This window comes from Chelonia mydas, chromosome 4, assembly GCF_015237465.2.
Source record: "Chelonia mydas isolate rCheMyd1 chromosome 4, rCheMyd1.pri.v2, whole genome shotgun sequence".
Taxonomy (NCBI): domain Eukaryota; kingdom Metazoa; phylum Chordata; order Testudines; family Cheloniidae; genus Chelonia; species Chelonia mydas.
The window spans coordinates 44,153,975-44,172,528 of NC_057852.1; the positions used below are offsets into that span (position 1 = coordinate 44,153,975).

The 18,554-nt window shown below is 41.2% G+C and overlaps 1 long non-coding RNA gene across 1 annotated transcript; it reads right to left on the reverse strand.

The window, feature by feature from the left end:
- Positions 1-7,139: 7,139 nt before the first annotated feature.
- LOC122465551 lies at positions 7,140-9,364 on the reverse strand. The gene is made up of 3 exons (XR_006290478.1): positions 9,329-9,364; positions 8,968-9,107; positions 7,140-7,585 (listed from the first exon to the last, which is right to left on the reverse strand). It is a non-coding gene; the product is annotated as an uncharacterized LOC122465551 (long non-coding RNA).
- Positions 9,365-18,554: the final 9,190 nt, after the last annotated feature.

An 18,554-nucleotide genomic window follows, 5' to 3' on the forward strand; every position in this document is an offset into this window, starting at 1 on the left:
CTCATTAAGTTCAATGGGGCTACCTCTGTGCTAATCAGAGCTGAACTTGTATAGTCATAAGTAAGATCATTTACTGGCAATTCCAGAGATTTTTTTTTTAAAGATAGGAAATAAGTTTGGCTAGACAATGCTACAGATATAATTGTAATTAAATTTAATTACAATTATATTTGCCCATTTACCTTGCCCTGTTCTATAATATTAGCAGTAAGTTGTCCTTTCTCTGGTTCTTGTCAGCGAGAAAGGGGAAGCCTCTGAGAAAAAAAAAAAACCACACTCAGTCTTCAGGCCAAGTTGCAACTTGCTACAAATATGTAGCAAGTCCATTAATTATCTTTTATGAGGTAAATTCACACCTGATGAAAGACCATTGGCACTCATGGAGTTACACCTGCTTTTCATAGAATATTAGGGTTGGAAGAGACCTCAGGAGGTCATCTAGTCCAACCCCCTGCTCAAAACAGGACCAACACCAACTAAATCATTCCAGCCAGGGCTTTGTCAAGCCAAGCCTTTAAAACCTCTAAGGATGGAGGTTCCACCACCTCCCTAGGTAACCCATTCCAGTGCTTCATCACACTCCTAGTGAAATAGTGTTTCCTAATATCCAACCTAGACGTCCCCCACTGCAACCTGAGACCATTGCTCCTTCTTTTGTCATCTTTCACCACTGAGAACCCATCCTCTTTGGAACCCCCCCGCCCTTCAGGTAGTTGAAGGCTGCTATCAAATCCCCCCCCTCACTCTTCTCTTCTGCAGACTAAATAAATCCTGTTCCCTCAGCCTCTCCTTGTAAGTCATGTGCCCCAGTCCCCTGATCATTTTCATTGCCCTCCACTGGACTCTCTCCAAGTTGTCCACATCCCTTCCGTAGTGGGGGGGGGGAACCAACACTGGATGCAATACTCCAGGTGTGGCCTCACCAGTGCTGAATAGACGGGAATAATCACTTCCCTCAATCTTCTGGCAATGCTCCTACCAATACAGCCCAATATGCCATTGGCTTTCTTGGCAACAAAGGTACACAACTTCTTGTCCACTGTAATCCTCCTTTTCTTCAGAACTGCTGCTTAGCCAGTCAGTCACCAGCCTGTAGCGATGCATGGGATTCTTCCATCCTAAGTGCAGGACTCTACACTTGTCCTTGTTGAACCTCAGATTTCTTTTGGCCCAATCCTCCAATTTGTCTAGATCACTCTCGACACTATCCCTAGCCTCCAGTTTATCTACCTCTTCCCCCAGCTTAGTGTCAGCTGCGAACTTGCTGAGGGTGCAATTAATCCCATTATCCAGATCATTAATAAAGATGTGGAACAAAACCGGCCCCAGGGGCACTCCACTTGATACCAGCTGCCAACCAGACATGGAGCATTGATCACTACCCGTTGAGCCCGACAATCTTGCCAGCTTTCTATCCACCTTATCGTCTGTTCATCCAATCCCTACTGCTTTAACTTGCTGGCAAGAATACTGTGGGAGACTGTATCAAAAGCTTTGCTAGAGTCAAGATATATCACATCCACTGCTTTCCCCATATCCACAGAGCCAGTTATCTCATCATAGAAGGCAATCAGGTTAGTCAGGCATGACTTGCCCTGGGTGAATCCATGTTGACTGTTCCTGATCACCTTCCTCTCCTCCAAGTGCTTCAAAATGGATTCCTTGAGGACATGCTCCATGATTTTGCCGGGGACTGAAATGAGGGTGACTGGTCTGTAGTTCCCCAGGTTCTCTTTCTTCTTCCCTTTTTAAAATATGGGCACTATATTTGCCTTTTTCCAATCGTCTGGGATCTCCCCAGATTGCCACAGTTTTTCAAAGATAATGACCAATGGCTCTGCAGTCACATCCGCCAACTCCCTCAGCACCCTTGGATGCATTTTATCTGGACCCATGGACTTGTGCATTTCCAGATTTTCTAAATAGTCCTTAACCTACTGAGGGCTGCTCACCTCTTCCCCATACTGTATTGCCCAGTGCAACCCATTCTTTTCTAAACCATTGTTCAGTTTATGTATCCTCCTGTGGATCAGGCACAGAGAAGATAAGAGTCTTCTTCTTCGACTCCCAAATAGGGGATATAAAGCTCTAGAAGCTAATGCTTTAAGCTCTGGTTTATCTTCTGTGGTCGGCAAAAGACAATTACACCTACACCAGTTTGAGTACCTATAAGAAGAGACCAACTTCTCTTACAGTGCTGTGGGGGCCTCTAGATTCCAGGAGGCCAACTCAAATCTAGAGTAAGGAGGGTTTAAACAAACAAAAAAAAACCCACACACCAAGCAAAGAAAAATAGCCAGAGCTACAAAAGACATTTAAAAAAAAAAACAACAACGAACAACAGCTTTGGCTAAGCAACATTTCATCTGTCTCAAGCATGCTTATTTGGCCATATTTTTTTTTTTTTAAAGTATTCCCTTTCCACTCACAGTGGTCTCCTCAAGCATGTTTAGATAATATCTTTGAGATTGGCCTGTGCTGACATGTTAATAGGGCAATGCCTCCAAGATGCGTTCTCAAGATAACAGAAAATAATATCTTTAGATAAGAGGTATCAAGTAGAAAGGATATAGATATAATAAGAGACATCAGGTCTGTTTGGACCAGCCATTTCAGTGGTTTAATTCAAAACTAAAAATCATACATTCAGATAGAGAAAGTAAAAAATTTCAAAACTGGTAGACTGGCCACCATTTAACATGTTAGAAACATCACAGCCAAACCATAAATGTCTTAATACAGTAGATCAAAACCATATAAGGGTTAAAAACTGTCTAACTCCAAGTAGATAAAATATAAATGAAAGATTCTTAAAAAGCACCCAAATTAGGGCTTAGTCAAGTAGGAGAAAAATCTGGGAAGAGCAGTATTGATTTACAAGCCAATAAAGAATTCCAGGTAGAAATATTCCTACTAACAGTGAGGCAAGATCCAAAATTAGCGAAGAGACACCATCAGTTATCAGTCTTAAGAAGACCCTACCCTCCAAAATTAACTCATTAAGAAAAGATGGGGCTGTTACCCACTGCCCAAGTACAATTCATGCAGCTGCTTCTCTTCTTCCAAAGTTCAGTCTGCCAAGGGTTTTAACCCTGAAGATGGGCTCAAAATATGCATTCAAATAAGCCCTGGAAGGAAGACATTGGCCCAGATTCATTCCTGGGCTAATGCAGGAGGCAAAGGAGGGCAGCACTTGGTAGATGGTAGGATAGCCCAATGGACTACTGCAGGGGCCTTCTCCTGCCCAGCCTGAAATACCCCCTACACCAAGTACTCTTGTAGGGATGCGAGGAACACAGAGAGTAGCTTACACACAGAACCTATTGCACTGGGATATTCCTTAGAGAGTCCTTATGGATCCTTTATAACCATGCGCTTGCTATGCTAGCAAAATGGGACAAAGTGTAAAAGGAAGTTTCCACTGATTGTGAAGTAAATTGTGTAGATAAGGGCAGACTTCCATTCTGAACTAGAGTAAAAAATGATCCCCATGCAGACAGCACAAGGCCTATGTACTACTTAAGCTTTCAAAATTTTGTCTTAAGTGGGATTTTATTTTGAGGGTGTAAATGGACCTAAGTACTGCATTTACCTTGTGCTGGCCCTCTGCACAGGGAGGAGTTTCTCCTCAATATACCTTCATTTATGCCAGTTTTTCCACAATAAAGCTACATAAATAGTTGTTAGACAACATTTGCTGTGTATGCACTAAGATTTATAGAAGTAACTAAGGATATACAGTTACAAAAATAGGGACTAATGTTAAGGAAGAGATCCCTTTACCTCTTGAATATAGGTATAAATGCAAAAGTCCAATAGCAAGGCAGCATTGTCAGTCTGCATCTGATGCAGCAGGACATAATTCTTTTAAGTTCTCTAGTAAAGCTTTTTTATCTTGTCTTCCAAAAATACACTGGTTATGTTCATAGACCAGATAGATAAAGTACTCCCTTCATATTCCAGACACAGTTTAGCAGGGTGCAGGAGAGCAAAACTGTGTCCCATTTGGAGTTAATCTTTGGTGAAAAAGTAGGAAATCCTTCAGTCATCCATCTGGACAAGAGAGCCAGTAACGTCTATTGTACCTTCATTAATTAACTGTAGCTAGACTAGGAGGAAATTCCCCCATACTTTTCTGACTGAGCACTCTGCTGAGCTAGTTGTCTGAAGAAATTTTAAGGACCATATCCCACGTTCATGGAAGTCCCTTCTTCGATGAAGACTTTCAAAAGTAAGCCATGAAAAAAGAATTAGAGGAAAAGTGCATCTTTAGAGACAGAGGAGTAAATAAGGGTCGGTCTCAGAGTGTTTTATGCGAGTGTGGAATTATCCAGCTCTTCTACTAAGCCATCTGTAGTCATTTGGTGCTATGCTAAAAGCATCACACCAAGTGTCTGACCTTATTTTTCAGTTTTAGATTCTTGTATAGGCTCACATTCCAAATCCTCATCCCCTGCACGCCTCTTGCGTAACTGCAAAGGACAGATGTAAGAGAAAGATACAAGAAAGATGAGGAAACAAATCCTCGCTTCTAGTCATGAATTAATGCTCAAACACACTTTAAGCAAACCAACAGTGGTCAGAGAATCCACACCACAGTTGCAGAGAAATGGGCAGGATTTGCCCCCGACTCCATTTTATATCCATTATTGTCTACTTCACTACTTGTAAATTAGCTAGATAAAGTCACTCAATTTTTCATCATTGTCAGATTAAGATCCCAGAGGCTAGTTTCTAGTAGGCCATTTTGAACTATTGAAGTGGTTGTGTAAGAGGGCTCTCTAGCACTCCCAGCAGGAGCATTAAAAATAAAAGGTTTCCAAGCTGAACTAGATTCCAGCTTCCACGTTTAAAAAAGCCAAAAGGTTAGTCACTAAGAATTTTATATCACAATAGACAATAATAAAGGGTTAAGAACTAACAAAATGGGCCTGTGTTCTCTATTTGTGTATGTGTGGCAATGAAGTGAACTTTTTGAATCCTGACTGGTTTCAGTAAGGATATTTCCTCCTCTCAGAGGGACTAGTGCCTCCTGACTGACCCCACAGAGGGAGTACACAACCTGTGCTATACTTTAGGCAGGGGTAGACCGCTTTCTGCTTTCGGCGAGCTCACTCTGCAGGCTAGTGCATAGTAGATGCAGAGCTCGGATACTTCTCTCACACCTCTCCTCCTATGAGGTGCTTGGTGCTCCCAAGAAAAACTGTGACAAACCCCTATACATGCCATGCAAGCACAAAGAAGGCTCCTGGCATATTCACTGTCTCCCCCACCCATTCCCTCCTCCCCCAACATATGCAGATAAACTGGTCCATAAAGGGGAAAATGACTAATCAATGTCTCCTGCCATTCTCCTATACTGAAATAGAGCTTGTAACAAGGATTGTGAAGTACCCACTCAGTTGTCTTTTAGGACTAGTTTTCATTACAAACTGCATTCATGTACACCAGTGCAATTCCATTTTTTACTCTGGTGTACCTGAGCACAGGATTTGTCCTAGAGTTTTGTTTATTAAATTCATTTCACTCCTTTTACAATGCCTTTGATCACTAGATTGCCAATTTTGGTTGGACATATTCCTGGAGGTTTTGTCACATGACAATCTTTAAAGATTAATGATTAAATTCCTGGAGACTCCAGGACAATCCTGGAGAGCTGGCAATTTCCCCCCCCATCACATTCACCAGGTCAGAGCAGCAAGACAAAAAATGAATAAATAAAATTTAAAAAAGTTCATGGTTGGCAGCGATTTACTTCCAAAACCTTAGTGACAGCTCAGTATCCTGTGTTTTCTAGACTTGGACAGAAAACAGGAAAAAAAGGTTCAAACATTTCTCATTTTTCAATGACAGCTCTTTTCAACAGAAAGTTTCCAACAAGCTCAATATTTCACTCCAAACAGTGTAATTTAGATCCTTGAATTGATCTTTAGCTGTCCTTTTCTGGTGTTACAGTTATGACCTTACATTTAGGAAAAGAGGCTCTAAGATTTTAAATGGGAAGATTGCAGCAACAAGCATCAAGTTAATCAATTTATATTCTTTTCTTAGCTTGTAGTAGAAGGAGCGAGAACTAGAGAAGAAGGAGCAACATGGGTAGCAGCAGATAATACAAAGCTCTCCTTGCATATGGTCTAGCAGACTGATCATACCAACTTTGCACAGCTCTAGTCACTTGTACCCACACATCTGAAAAAGAAGAATTTATCAAGCCAATATTGGCTTCCTTGCTCCAAGTGTAGAGGCCCATCAATTTCCATCTCTTGGCTAGCCTCTTTGTAATAAATATAGGCCTGGTGTGTAATGAAAGCCAGCTGAGTAGTTCTCAAGGTATAGATGCCTTCTTTTCTTCTGATTCCAGCTAAGATTATTTTTACTCTTCATAATCTCTCACAGCTGCCAAGAATTCATCTTATCTTTGCATGAGGTGAAGTTTCCATTAACAGCTATTATGGTAGCAGGGGTCAGACATTCAGTGTCAGATGAACTGCTAAAGAGAAACAGTGCAAGAAAACAGTTTACCAGGGAGTAAGCCTCAGCTGAGTTGTATTTTGTTATTAATCCAAATTGCTTAATGCACAGATATACCTTGGCTGTGTTGCTGACAGCACAATTTCTGAGGTCCCAGAAAGAGGGGAAGATTGCAGGGCGGGGGAGGAAATCATGGGAATTTTAATTCATTTGGCTGATTGTAGAGGAATTTTAATAGTTTTGATGAAGCTCAGTTTTCAGTGCATCAGCCTGCGTCTTCAGGCTCCAGAACTCTAATGAAGAAAGCTCTAATGTAAACACTACTTGCAATTTCAACGCTCCTGTCATTTCAGATGAAGTTCCCTGGTCCTAGTCATAACATACTAATAAAAAAGCAACAGTGCACAGTTTTCATTTACTTTTCAGGAAGCCAGCAGTTACCCAGAAGAAAAACAAGCTGAAAATGTCCTCATCTCACTGCAAGCATATAGATAACAATGGCAGATACCAGTAGTTGTAGTACCTTTTTAATATTATGATGGCATAAATATCCACTGGAAATAGCTCTGTAATCTTGTCAGGAGGGGAAGATCTTGTGCATATAACAGTGTAAGATTCAAAATGGGAAAATAAATATTTACATTTTGATAGTACCTAGAGGCCTGGGACACATGCTGCTATTCACCTTATACACACAAAGCTTTATTTACCATTGTAAATAAGTCCTTTTTAAGAGGCTATCATGCAAACAGGTTAACAAACAAACTGAGAAACAACGACACAAAATTAAAGAGCTGTTTTGTAAGAGAATGTTTCACTAGCCTTTTAAAAAGGCTACTAATATACTGTTGGCTACAAAACCATTCATAAATAATTTCTAGTATAATCTATGTTTATAAATAATTTCAGATATTGAAAACTATCAAGGATTTGAATATTCAGAAAACTGGTTTATTTTTAGAGAAAGTTAATGTAGCAGTTCTACATCCGATATACAGCAGCCTGTAAGATCTGACCATTGACTTCAATGTCTATTGGAGTGGGCATAGTGAATTTGTAAATAACTGTAACTTCCTTAGCAAAGTTAGTATTTGGTCCTCAAACAATCCACTCTCTGGAAAAAAAAAAAAGTTATGATAAACTAAGTTTTAACTGCATGAGTTCAAGGTCACTATATGTAGACCTACATCAATACATTTCTCACTGCTAGCAGAAAGCAACAATTCACATCATTTTTGCTGTTTTTCAAATTGTTAAAACCATTTACGCTCCCATCACCACTTCTTTTTCTGTTCAAGGGTCAAATGTTTTTCTATGAAACCAGTGTATTTCCACCTGGGAAAAAATTAGTAAACAATCCACAAATTTTCAACCTTCAAAATGTTTTGTTGTAAAAAAATTGCACTATAAAAAATAATCACTAAATACATAGATCAAATTTTAACAATATATTACTAATTCACTTCACTACTTCAAATTAATGACTAGAAAGTGAATCAATGAATCTTAGCAAATAGTTTGCAAGCAAAGATAATTTTAAAAGAAATATAGATACCAGACCAAAAAAAAAACAAAACCTTGCTACGTATCACAGAACTTTGGAGGTATCAAAATATGAACTTAGATCCAGATTAGAATTTTACAGCTAGAGCCTAGATAAAGAAACCTCAAGTATAACAACAGAAATCCATTTTGTTTATGTCAGGGGTCTCAAACTCAATTTACCTTAGGGCCAGTGCCAGTCCTCAAATCCTCCCAGCGAGCCAATAATGTCACTCATGCCACCCAGAACCTGCTGCCAAAAAACTCTGCCCCCCCACCTGCCTAAGGCTCTGGGAGGGAGTTTGGGTGCAGAAGGCGAGAGAAGCTGGGCTCTGGGAAGAAGTTTGGGTGGAGGAGGGCGTCTGGGGTGCAGGCTCTGGGCTGGGGCAGGAGGTGCAGAAGGAGAGGTGGGAGGGTGTGTATGGGAAGGGGGTGCCAGCTCTGTGAGGGAGTTTGGGGTGGGAGGGGGTGCAGGCTCAGGGAGGGAGTTTGAGTCTGGGGATGTGAGGAGGGGGTGCAGGATCAGGGAGGGGGGCAGCACTTACCTGGGGCTCTAAGGCAGGGTGGGCTGGGGGGCCTCCGCACGCTGCTACCCCCAGGCACAGCCCCCACAGCTTCCCATTGGCCACAGGGGCACTTGGGGGCGGAGCAGCACGTGGAGGCACAGCCCCGCCCTGCCCTGGGGCCATAAGGAGGGGCTGGCAGACATGTGGAGCGAGCAAGCAGACACCACTCAACTATGCTGTGCTACCATTTAAATCACCTGGGAAGTGCCCAGGGGTGGCAGGTGGAGCCAAGGGAGAGACCCGGCCCCACAACTGTTGGAGCACTGAGGGCCATATTGGGGAGGTTTGCGGGCTGCAGATGGGTTTGAGCCCCCTGGTTTAGGTCATTTACAATTAACAAACACAGTTAAGTTTTAATTATTTATAAAAGCCAATTATATACTCTCACCCCCTTGGTTGGGCCCCCAGAATTCAACCAGGCCTCTACTCTGTTTTGTCTATGTGTTCCACCACATCAGTCCAGTCATCAGAGACTCAGTGCTCTGGCTGAGCTCCAGACAGTTCACCCCTTCCGCAACGGTCAATAAACTGAAAAGGGAAATTAAATTATCCCTCAACTGTGGTGAGGCTCTCTCCCATCAGAGAAGAGCTTGTTGAGCTGTGTCCCCAGCTAAAGTCACAGGAAAATATAAAAGAATACTCCCCTCAAAAGGTGAGTCAGCACCAGGCCAGTCAGCCTGCCTGGCCTCTTCCTGCAGGAAGGCGCTACAAGGCAGCCACTAAACAAAGAGTTCCTAGCTTCAGTTTACCTTCCTTCCAAGAGTTGAGAACTACACATCTACCCTTCTCTATAACCTACCACCAAATAGCCTGGGTTTCACCCTTTTAAGATCCTCCCTGAAGGTCTGACATCTCTCACAGGTGTGGTCAGGCAAGGCTTATATTAGCTTATGAACCCAGCGTTGCCCAGTGTAGTGTTTGTATATCCCATCACATATACTAGTATATATTCAGTGGGATTCTTAGTAGTAAGAGATATAACTACAAAGTCCACAATGCAATCTTTGCTGAGAGATGGAAAGAGTGCAAACTATGAGGTGAGCAGATAAATAAAGTTCTCCTGTGTATATAAAGTTACCAGACTTTGTACACAAATACCATAGAGGCACATCCAGCCCCATGCTTGGTGGCTGCAGAGGGTCTCCTGGTGCTGTATCCAACGCACTGCTCTGCAAAAGGCTGAATGTGAAGGGCTTATGCAAGCAATGCACATGTTATGTGCGGAATTGAGCCCTATTACATGTGGAGGTAAGAAAGAGAGTCTGGAGGAGGGTGGGAAAACAGGATCTACAGTTATGTAGCTCCTCCTAGCCTCTCCCCCAGGTAGGGGGTATGTAACAAGCATAAATGAGTATTTCACCAGTGGAGCTGAAGTAGCCCTGTAGTGACTCCTCAGCCCTCCACTAGTTTGGATTGTGGTTCAAAGTAATTTTTGTCTTCACTATTTGGAAAATATGCCAGGAACCTTGGAAGTCTAATCTTTTTCAAAGCATGCTGATAATAGGAAGACAATATTCATGAGCGTTCCAGTTGAATTCATGGTATTGAGACATAAAAGTAGTAATGAAAGTGAGATACATGCACCTAGGTAACACTGCACTTTGCACTGTGAGTGATGATGACAGGCATACAGAGCACTGAGAAAATGTACCCAAGATGTTTTATACATTATAATTGAGATAGAGGCAAATTGATAGTAGGGGGTCAACTTAACCTGACCCTAGCCCCTGAGGCCCTCTTGAATGGGATGCTTTTCTGAAAATAAGATCAGGTGAAGTTGGCTATATTAAAGGTCATAGTGAAACAAGATATTATTGTGAGGCAAACCACAGAAGTTCTTATTACCCTCCAACAATGGTAACAGAAAGATCCACTTATGGAAAACCATGCATTCAAAATGCCTGCATGATAACATAACTTTGTAGGATTTCATTACAGTAATTTATTGTCTCCTAATATACTGGCACTTACAAATGAACATGTGTTACTTCAGTGACTCACTCTGAGTCCAGAAGGGTGGATTCCAGGGTGTTCTTGCTACAGCTGCCTGGGGAGGGCTTCAAGGGCCCTTGCCAGCCAATCAGAGCCCATTTTTGTGTTGGACAATCTGATTTTTTGTTCTTTGGGTCCTGATGGGATTCAGCATTATGTGGCAAGGTTTGACAATCCTTCATCCTCTTCTTATGAGGGGTTTCCAAGGAGGCTGGGTCTCCCTGTTTAAAAGTAGAGGGGGGATTAGAGAATGGTGATGAGAACAATAAAGGAAAAACACTTATTTGAAAAACAATATGAAAGAGTAGGATTGTTTAACTTAGAAAGGATATAAATGAGGGGGTATGTAACATGCATAAATGAGTATTTCACTGATGAAGCTGAAGTAGCACTTTAGTGGCTCTGCAGGCACTCCACTAGCTTGGGTGGTGAATACTAATACCAGCATGAAGATGGTAGATTAGGAACTTGTGTTCTCCCTGTCTCAGAAAACAAGACCAAAGGGAAATTCAATTAAATTGAAAGGGTCAGGGTTTCAAAACGAATAAAAGGAAATACATTTTTACCCAATGAGTAGACTGTGGAACACATTGCCACATGAAATTGTTGAAGCCAACAACTTAGTACGATTCAAAGAGCGATTGGAAATTTACATGGGTATCAAAAATATCCAGTGTTATAATTAATTATAACAAAATTTTTGGAAGGAATATTAAACTTCATGCTTCAGGGTTTATGGTCTCTAACTATTAGAGACCAATAAGGAACCTAATGTGAGGGATAGATTAGCCCAAATCTGCCTATGGTGGAGTTCTTAAATCTTTCTCTGTAGCATCTGGTACAGGACACTCTCAGAGATAGGATACTGGATTAGATGGGCCCTGGGTCCGATCAAGGATGAGAATTCCTGTGTTCCCTTTGTCCCCTTTCCTCCCAGCATGGTTCCCACACACCCTCACATGCACGGCAGGACTATGCATGTTTATTAAGCTCCTCTTTATTGTTGATTGCTAGAGGTGATCAGAAAATGGTTTACATTTCTCATGGGAAATTTTGAACTAAAAATAAATTATTTAATCTAAATTTTTCATCTACAATTTCCACTTTATTATAAATCAAAACCTGAAAATTTTCAGATAAAACTTTGATTCAGAAATACTACTGAGCTACTACATGGGAGTTGCAGTTCAGGTGCTTCATGCCCTCATTGTCCGGCTATACCAAAAGAAGGACAGGAGACATTTGATATGGATTTAATAAGTCTGCAACTTTACTATTAGATGTCTGGGACTACCCGGCAGATAAAAGTGTACAGTGCAGGTAACTCCATGTTTATTCCAAAATTACCCAGGGGGCTTCTGCCAGCTCCCCCTCTTTTTCCATCCAGGTCCCCCTAGCCAATCCATTTCTGGGACCTTAGCATCCCCCACCTCATAGAAAGGTTAAGGTGGGCTATACGAATGGGGGGATTGGCTCTCTGCCATACCAATCAGAGTAGTCCTCCTCCCCTGTTCCGTTCCTTTAATGAACACCTCCTTTTTAAGTCTATTTCCAATCCATTTATCTGGTCACTGTATATCTTTCCTATGGAGTACCTGCACTGGACATCCGCCCTACACTTCAATAATGAGTTGTGACATACTGCCCTTCATGCCATGCATGAACAGAGCCCTCCCGGAACCTGCTGTGGGGAAGGAAAAAACACCCCAGCTTCATCAAGGCCAACCTGGTAGTGTGGGAAAAATTCATTCCCAGCCCCCCTGAAAGGGGTGGCTGGTGCAATACCCACAGCGGGTCTTGACCAAACCTGGTATTTCACCACCTAAAGGGGAGGGAGGGAGGATGGGTGCTGCCTCAGCCTGCTCCATGTAAAAGGAGGCTTCACTCACAGGGCTGCACCTTTTAAACCCTTCCACTCGTCCAATTCCCAGGGGATGAGTCAGCATTGCCAGACTGGACCCTTGTCCCCTTTTGCAGCAGTTTTTCTCTCCCCTCACCCCACGCCCAGCCATTAAGCACTGTTTCCTTCATTCCAAATTCAGCCAAATCCGCCCCCCTCCAACCCCTCCGGTGCTTAAAGGTGCAGTGTGGTCATTCTGCTCCTCTATGGGCCAAGTTACCTGGCTAAACTACATCTCCCATGATGAATCACTGTCTCTCTTCTTGGTGCCAAGCTTCATCATGGAAGATGTAGTGTGGCTTAAAACCTGTTCCATGGAGGAGAATGGGGGCAAGAGAGAACCGAATGACAACTCCCAGGAGGCACTATGGAGACATTTCCAATTTTTTTTTAAAAAAATTGGGGTTTTCTGATGTAAAGTCAAACTTTCCATGGAAAGCAGATAGTTTTCACACACACAAAAAAAGCCCCAGTTTTCCATCAAAAACAGCTTTCAACAAGCCTTAGTGATTATGACTATATTTAGTATTTTTCTGTGTACGGAGGAGTTGATATTGCAGCTGAGTAAGTTCTATTTCTTGAAATCTGCAACTGCAACTATGAGCATCTGCAGAATATTTCTTACAGAGATGCATTTCAAGCCAATTGGCAATTAAACAAATCTTACTAGGTCTCGTCTCTCAATTTGATAACTGGAAATTTAGGGATTTTGATACGTCAGGACAGTGCAAACCAACAGTAGATACTGCCAGGGGTTGCCCCAATTTTACTCTAGTCTTCTCTATAAAGGTAGTGTGTTATGTGTGCTCTTAGCCAGTGAGCCAGATCTTGGTAGGTGGTAAAGCCAACTCTGTTTAGGGGCTGCTGGAGGAGATTATCATTCAGACCACAGGGTGTACTCTAGTCAGGAGATTAGCTACAGCAGTCCCTACCTTTTTTCCCCCTCCATTTTTTCATATTATAGCTACATTCAATGAGGTTGCACGGTATGTGCCATTCTTTCCAATCTGGCAACAGTAATACTAAGCAGATGATAGTTCCAAAATGCACTGTGTGTATCATATTTTGTGACTAACCCTGTATCCCAAATAGGACATTTTGATCTTCCAGTTACTGCTAGGAACTTTTACAGGAAATGAGAATTTTACATGTTCTCATAAACCTAAAAAATGTCTGGTTCTGTTTCATTCTCTCAGCTAAAGAACACCAATAGTTACTTGTTAGTTTTCTCATGTACATTTATTGAGCTGATAAAGATTGAAAGATGTACTGAAAGAAACTCTTGGTTTATTTTACTTTGGCAGTAGTAAAAGAGTGGACCTCATTTTAAAAGTTTAAATAAAACCAGAAGAAAAATAATTGGCATGTCCCAGATATAACCTAGATAGATAGATAGATAGATATACACACAAGTACTTTTCAGAGTTGCAGGCAGCCCTTGGTGCGGCTAGCCAAACCTCTTGTTTAAGTGCATCAGTATTTAAAGCTACACACATTTTCTTTCTTTCTTTCTTTCTTTCTTTCGTTTATGTCTGGGGGAGGAGAGAGGAATGACAGGAAATTTTTCATAGGAAACAGGAGAATGCAGGTACAATACATTGTTAATGGGAGTGTGTGTGTGCGGGGGGAACTTCCAGGGTACCACAGAGATACATTAAATCACACAAGCATCAAGATGATATGTCCAAACATGTCATACCCCCTGCATAATTCATGGAATAAGTGCCTAAGATTATAAATGCCACAGGAAATAGTTAGTGGTGGCTATAGGCCTTGTTTTAGTTCAGCAATTACATTAAAATTTTCCTAAACTAACTAACACACTGTTTTTAGGAAGAGTTAACCAAATGGAAGTTGGATCATGAAACTCAGGAAATCTGCTGAACCTTATGTCTTCTATTTTCCATTTGGTAAGTTCTAGCAAAGAAACAAAGTTATTTGCATAACAAAAACAAGCACTATTGTATCATTACTGTGGTCAATAGTCAGCAGGATACATTAAAAATACTTGATGTCTTTTCAATTGCTGCCTAAAACTTCTGTTAAAAAGAAATAAATAAAACACTGAACATTCTTTATCCAGTATGCTGAGTTGAAGATAAGGTCATTGCTTGCCAACAGGCTATGACTGACTTTAATTAAACATTTTTATACCACTCATATGCTGCTGGGGAACGTGTCATTAAAATACAGGAAACATTAATCTACAGATTAATGTCATCAAAAAAACCCTTTTACACAACTTTTATTTCCAATTAAAAGTAGCTTACAAAATATTAACCCTTAGAATCCCGGCATTTTTCAGACCACTAGCCAAAATGCAGAGTGCTCCAGTATACTTCATATTTTTCTTCACTCCACTATGCCAATTTTGCCTCAGTGTAAATGCATCGGTTGGAGTTACATTTGTGTAAAACTAGTCCACTTATGTGGCTCGAGCCCTGGGCCTATAGATCCACCAATTCCAAAGGGTGAAATTAGAGGTTTGGTAATGTTAATTTACAATGTTTTGTCTTCTTTAATGAAGCAGGTTTCCAATATTTTTCACAGAACTGGCTAATGATTACAACATAATGTTCTAAGGTTCTGGGTTAGTGAGGAACATAATTCATAGTATATATCCAGTACATCTCTTTTATCAACCAATGTGGTCCATCTAAAGTAATTGCTTTTGTCAGTGAAGGCATCTTTATTTTATCTCCATCTGCTTTTAAGACTGAGGATTATTTTGTGGGGAGCAAGAAGGGTAAAGAGGTAGAGATTGTTACTATCTTATCTATTTACCATAGGTGTGTATATTTTCCCTTTGGTTGGATGGTGCTATTCTGTCTTCCCATTGTTTAAGGTTCAAAGCCACTTAGCAAGGATTTTACATCCAGCGATATTAGACATAGATGATGCAGCTATTGGCATATAAGACCACTTTGATTTTTTGTCTCCACATGTATAAACAAGTGGAAATATGTTCAATAATGTTTCTGGATATGCTACTAAAGTAGGGGTGCCCCTAATGTGATTAGCACACTCTGTGTAAATAAATGGAGAAACACCCCCAGAGAATCACTATAAATAATTATCACTATATTCAGTAACTGCAGTACATCGTTTGACAGCATGTTATTCTTTTCTTTGTTTATTCTTATGTATTTTTAACTTCATAAAAAACTTCTGTCATCCAGGCCTCAACATCACACAAATAATTACTTAAAATGATAACACTGTTAACAGAATGAGCGATCATTAGCATTTGTTAGTAAATGTCCCAAAAGCACTTCACCTGGCTTCAAGTTTAAAACTCAATCCAGCCTGGAGAGTTCGCAAAGGTCCATGAGTCCATTTGAACAAAAGCTGGGCCCATTTTCAAGTGGCTCTTGGCTGATATATAGTTCTAGGTAAAGAGCACAGTTTGATATTAATATAATTAAAGGGTCTGAGTACAAAATCTGCATTTATTAATATATGGGGCAGAAATTGCACTTGTGGTTATCCATTCAGTGCACACCGATGCATACTTTGTACAGGGTTATTGGATACATTCACAAACATTGACAGTGCAACGAAGGCAACGAAAATTGGGCCAAGTAGAGAATAGATAGCCGTGCATAGTAAAAATAGTACTGACATTCATAGGCAATATACTTTCCCCTTTTCTAGAGCGAGCAAAAAATATAATGTAGTCTAACAAGAGACAGAAAGAGAAAATAGCATCCTGTAAAACTCTTCAGAATTAAAAATCTATCCCATATCGTTATCATCACTTAACAGATTAAGTGAGTGTCTTTAGTCCTTAACCCTAGTTTTGACTGCAGCTCAGCCCCAAACATCTATCTTTCTAATCATATGGCAGTGGACAGATCTTTAATGAAGTTTAAGGATCCTGTAGAAGTGATCTGTCCTGTGCCAGTTTGCAGGGCACTAATCCACCATGAGTTACAACTAGTTTGTCAGTCAGCTAAGGCTTAAACAAGTGAAGAATGAGAATATTTTATTGCTTCCTTTGGGGCTTTAATTAGTTTTCAGTCTGTAGTGCTGATCCTGGTCACTTTCAAGTTCCAGAGAGAGAAAGGGACAGAGTGAATAAATGGGGGAAATCAGAAAGACAGCTGGAGCTCAGAACAGCATCCACATCTCTTTTCTTGGGTTCAATACTGTTCAATACTTTCATTAATTACTTGGATAATGGAATGGAGAATATGCTTATAAAACATGCAGATGACACCACGCTGGGAGGGGGTGCGAGCACTTTGGAGGACGCGATTAGAATTAAAAATGTTCTTGACAAATGGGAGAACTGATCTGAAATCAATTAGATAAAATTAATTGAAGACAAGTGCAAAGTACAATACTTTACTCAACTACAAAATGGGGAATAACTGGCTAGGTCAGGAATTGGCAACCTTTGGCCCGCGGCCCGCCAGGGTAAGTCCTCTGGCAGGCTGGGCTGGTTTGTTTACCTGCCGCGTCCTCAGGTTCAGCCGATCGCAGCTCCCACTGGCCGTGGTTTGCCGTTCCGGGCCAATGGGGGCTTCCTGTAGCCCCCATAGGCCTGGAGCAGTGAACCGTGGCCAGCGGGAGCTGCGATCGGCCGAACCTGAGGACGCGGCAGGTAAACAAACTGGCCCAGCCCGCCAGGGGACTCACCCTGGCAGGCCATGTGCCAAAGGTTGCCGATCCCTGAGCTAGGCAAAAAAGGAACTGGGGGTTATAGTAAATCACAAATTGAATATGAGTCAGCAATGTGATGCAGTTGTAAAAAAGGCAAATGTCATTCTGGGGTGTATTAACAGGAGTGTTGCAGGACTTCAATAAGATCAGACATAGGTGAGAGCTTTATTGCAGGAGTGAGTGGGTGAGATTCTGTGGCCTGCATTGTGCAGGAGGTCAGACTAGATGATCATAATGGTCCCTTCTGACGTTAATATCTATGTATCTATGTAAGACACAGGAGGTAATTGTCCTGCTCTACTCAGCACTGATGATGACTCACCTGGAGTACTGGGTCCAGTTCTAGGCACCACACTTTAAGAAAGATGGGGACACATTGAAGAAAGTCCAGAGGAGCGTAACAACAATTATGAAAGGTTTTGAAAACCTGACCTTTGAGCAAAGGATAAAAAAAAAGGGGGGGGGGGTAATTTGAGTCTTGAGAAAAGAAGACTGCAGGGGCAGGGGAAGAGACCTGATAAGAGTTTCTAAATATGTTAAGCACTGTTATAAAGAGGATGGTGATCCACTATTCTCCATGTCCACTAAAGGTAGGAGAAGTAACCAGTTTAATCTACAGCAAGGGAGATTTAAGACAGATATTAGGGAAAAGTTTCTAACTATAAAGGATAGCTAAGCACCAGAATAGGCTTCCAGGGGAGACTGTGGAATTCCTGTTAATGGAGGCTTAAGAAGTTAGACAACCACCAGTCAGGGATATTCAAGGTATACTTGGTTCTGCCTCAGGTCATGATGTTGGACTAGATGACCTCTCAGGGTCCCTTCCAGCCCTATATTTCTATGATTTTATTATACTTTTGATCATTTGGGGGTCTCTCCTGTAAGAGAAAACTTCATCCAGATGAAAATGTAACAAAATATTTGTTTTCTATGCATACAGAGCAAAACATATAGTTTCAAGCTAAATTATTTTTAGTTTAAAAGAAAAGAAAGAACCAATGTAATTCTCCATGAGAGAGAAAGCAGAACATTTCTGTTATTCTGTAAAAGGCTTTATCCTGAATTCCTGAACAAACCTGTCTGCTAGCAAATCCAGGTAGGTTAACTTCTTCCATTTAAAAGTTCAGAATCATGACAACATACACCCAAAGAAAGCTAAACTTGTCAACTTCTACCACATAGGAGATGCCAGATTGATGTTTAGACTCAGCACCTTGTTCTCTGGCCACTCAGTGCTGGCAGCATATCAGAAAGAAAGTTTTTTTTCTGTCATGGTGACACACCTTTCTTTGTAGCAGTACTGCTGTCTAATCAGGGAATAGATTTAAGATTTTCAATGTCATAATTGACAGGATGGACTCAAAGGGTCTTTTCCAAATTAGAGGGATTTTTCTCCGAGGCGGGAAAGGCTTTTAGAG